This window comes from Nicotiana tabacum, unplaced genomic scaffold (genome assembly GCF_000715075.1).
Source record: "Nicotiana tabacum cultivar K326 unplaced genomic scaffold, ASM71507v2 Un00143, whole genome shotgun sequence".
Lineage (NCBI taxonomy): Eukaryota > Viridiplantae > Streptophyta > Magnoliopsida > Solanales > Solanaceae > Nicotiana > Nicotiana tabacum.
Window position 1 is genome coordinate 80,066 of NW_027438381.1, and position 4,242 is coordinate 84,307.

A 4,242-nucleotide genomic window follows, 5' to 3' on the forward strand; every position below is an offset into this window, starting at 1 on the left:
GCTTTATAGTTATTGTATGACTTATCAGGTTAGTTAGTTTGGGTCTGGAGAAAATTTAGAGTGAAATTAGACACTTAGTCTCTTAAATGAAAAGCTTAACTTGGAAAAATCAACCAGATGTTGATCTATGTGTAAATGACCTCTGATTCGAATTATGATGATTCCAGTAGCTCCATATGCTGATTTTGGACTTAGGAGTATGTCAGGAAAGTTATTTGGAGGTCCGTAGTGGAATTAGGCTTGAAATGGTGAAAGTTGAATTTTCGGGAAGTTTGACCGAGGGGTTGATTTTTTGATATCGGGGTCAGAATCCGATTCTGGAAATTGGGATAGGTCCGTAATGTGAAATGTGACTTGCGTGCTAAATTTGAGGTCAATCAGACGTAATTTGATAGGTTTCGGCATCGGTTATGGAAGTTGAAGTTTTAAAGTTCATAGATTTTAAATTGGGGTATGATTCGTCATTTTGATGTTGTTTGATGTTATTTGAGGCCTCGAGTAGGTTCATGGTATGTTTTAGGACTTGTTGGTGTATTTGGTTGAGGTCCTGTGGGCCTCGGTGAGTTTCAGATGGTTAACGGATCAAATTAGGACTTAAGAAAATGCTGGAATTGCTGCCTCTGGTGTGATCGCACCTGCGAGGGTCTTGGACGTAGGTGTGATGTTGCATGTGCGGTGTGGTTGGCGCAGATGCGGAACTGGGGCTGGCTTGGGCGAATGCAGGTGTGAAGGGTAATGCGCATCTGCGAGCCCGCAGATGCGAGAAGGGCACCGCAAATGCGAGGATTTGGAAGGCTGGCTGTGTTCGCAGGCGCGCAATTCTTCCGCAAAAGTGGATGCGCAGGTGCGAGCCCAGGCACCGCAGGTGCGGAAATGCATGGGCAGTGTTAAAAATGAAGGTTTCCGAGATTTTTCTCATTTTGGATCTCGGTTTGGGCGACTTTAGAGAGAAATTTTTCAACACAACTGGTGGTAAGTGTTCTTGACTCCCTTGTGATTATATTCCATGATTCTATCTTCATTTTTAGCAATTGGTTGATGAATTTAAAGAAGAAATTGGGGGTGTTGGCCTAAAGTTCATAAAACAAATTTTTGAGTTTTGAACATCGATTTGGAGTTGGAATTGAGTGAAATTAGTATGGTTGAACTTGTAATTGGATGGGTTGTCGGATTTTGTGAGTTTCGTCGGATTCCGAGACGTGGGTCTCACGGGCAATTTTTGGAGTGTAATTTCAGATTTTGTGGGAAAATATTAGTATTTTGATATGGAATTAATCCCTATAATTATGTGGACTGAATCAAATTTATTGTGGTTAGATTTGAGCCGTTCAGAAGTTGATACACGTAGAATGAGATTTTTGGAGCATTTTCATCTTGCTCGGAATTGGATTCGTCTTGTTCGAGGTAAGTAACTCTTCTAATCTTGGAGCTGAGGGTATGAACCCTGAATATATGTATTATGTAAATTGTTGGGAGGTGACACACATGCTAGGTGACGGGCGTGTGGGCGTGCACCATAGAAATTGTGACGAAATTGGTTCCGTGGAATTTTGTAGTCATAATCTTGGTATTTTCCATGTAGTTTTATGTGTTAAAGAAATTGAGCTGAGAATCATATTAAAAATCATGTGAGGCTATGTGCCAGTATTATTGAGACCCTCAAAGGTCATATTGCTGTGAATTATTTGTTTAAAATGAAATTTTATACTCAGTCATATTCATTTCATTGCATATCATATCTCAGTCTCTGTTATTTATTGATACATCATATCATCATTTTTGGGATATTTTCATGACATTGTGAGCCAATGAGAGAGAGATTAGAGAGATTGATGACTAAGGGAGGCTGGGAACTTGATTGTGAGGATATTATTATGTGGATCGGGGATGCCCACCTGCAGCAGGCCTTATACGCTTTATATAGCACGTGAGTTGTCCGTGCGGTTTATAGCGCTTGGGCTGAAGGAGCCCCTCCGGAGTCTGTACACCCCCTAGTGAGCGTGGTTGATATTATTGAGGGATGGGTCTTCCCTGGACATGGATCTTGTCCAAAGTATTATATACCTGGAGATGGATCTTTTTCACGGGTTGGATTGGCCCTACTCGGTACTGAGTGACTGATGATCAGTTGATGTGTATATTCCGGAATGGATCTTCCCTGGGCCGGATTGGCCATATACAGTACCGAGTTATTGGGCATGATGAGTGAAATGTGTGAGAAAGTGAGATTGAGTACTCTGAGAGTGTGAGTACATGAGTTTATCTCTAAGATACATTGCATTGATATGCACACATGACATACATGTATAGAGATGTATTTTTCTCATGATGTACGGTATCACATCATTCATAATTTTTACACATGTTGGCAGATGGGCATAGTGATACATTTGTTTACACTGGTTAACTGGAAAGAAAATGAAACATCTTATTTATTATTGAAAGGATTTTTGGGAAAATTATTGTTTTCAAACTTATTCATATATTTGGCAACTCTGGTACACGATTTGGGTTTTCATTGATGTACATGAAAGGAAGAATTATTTTCAGAAATCATGTTTTGTTGAGCATTTTATTGTTGAGTTATTTCTGGTATTATTTGCTTTATGTTGCTATAAACTGTCATTGGTTATGGGAGTTGACCTTGGTACAAGCTCGTCACTACTTTCAACCTAAGGTTAGGTTTGTTACTTATTGAGAACATGGGGTAGGTTGTACTCATACTACACTTTTGCACCTTGCGTGCAGATATTGGCTGCTGATGTTGCTGTGATCGATGGGAGCTGGACTGAAGATGTACCTGCGTCCCGGCTATAACTACCTCTTGTTCATGGTAGCTTTAGATCTGTAAAACTATGTCTATGTACTATTCAAATAGACTATGTATTCATTTCATTTCCGCTTTGTAAACTCTATTCTTAGAAGCTCTTGATTTGTACTATCAGTTCTTGGGAAATGTATAAGATTAAGATATTTCATTACTTAATTGCATTATAAATTGTTATTGGAATTGGTTAGTGGTTAATTGGCTTACCTAGTGGGTTGGGTTAGGTGCCATCACGACTAGTCGGATTTTGGGTCGTGACAAAGTGGTATTAGAGCTCTAGGTTCATAGGTTCTACAAGTCATGAGCAAGTGTCTAGTAGAGTCTTGCTGATCGGTATGATGACGTCCATACTTATCTTCGAGAGGCTACAGGGCATTTAGGATAATTTCCCATTTTTCTTTCTTTATCGTGCGTAATTGATCCAGCTTGAAATATAAATCTTTGAATTCCTTCCATGCATTCGTGTGCGCATGTGAGCGCTCAGTATCAGCTGTATGTCGCCGGCTTGTGATTTTAGGGATGACGTGCGAGATGTGTATTCTATGTTTTGGTGATGGGCTAGTCTGGAGGACTTGAGGCCAGGTTTAGACAGAAGCTTAGACTCGGTATCTTTAGTTGTAACTTGTACATTTGGACTCAAATGTCCGGTAATGTCCCTACGAGTGGAATTTGTGGCTCGATGAGCGGTAGAATGGCTTTGTGATGAGTATGATATGACTTCGAGATGTGATAAGACGATTTGAATGTGATGAGAGGTGTTTCCTTGAAATGTAAAGGAAGGGCCATTTGGGTGCTTGATTTTTGTTTTGATGTGACGTACAGTCTAGAGTATGAATGTTTTGAAGGATTTTTTACGATGTTAAATTGTGGGACAGATTAAAGTCTCATGTCTTGGTAATAAGTTTGGACTCATAAAGATTAAGTGATTGCATAGTATTTGTGGCTGCGAAAGGGTATAACAAGATACCAATTTGAGGCTAAGCAGGTGGGTTATCCCCTGCGGAGTAATCTATGTAGGTGTGTTCCTTATAATGCGAATAGAGAGAGTTTCTTTTCTGCCACTGGGGCGTATGTGTTGAGACTTGAATTTGAATCTGGTTGAGAAAGTTGGCTAGAGTGTTAAGAGAATGCATGCGAGCTTAGCGGACGATTGCGGTATTTTATGGTTGGCGTGGTATGAGCTTGAGAAGAATTTTCGTTGAACTGACTGAAGTATTATGACGGTAATAGAGCATGGATATTATGAGTTATCGAGTGTTTAAATTTATAGCATTGAGCCAAGTGGGGGAGTCTGTTATTGACAATTCAATTCATAGTTATGTGTTTTGGTCTGAAGTATACTTGAGAATCAGTGATGATTTGCAAAGGTGGAGTTCGAGAATGACTCGAGTAAAGAAATTTCTGGATACGGGTAT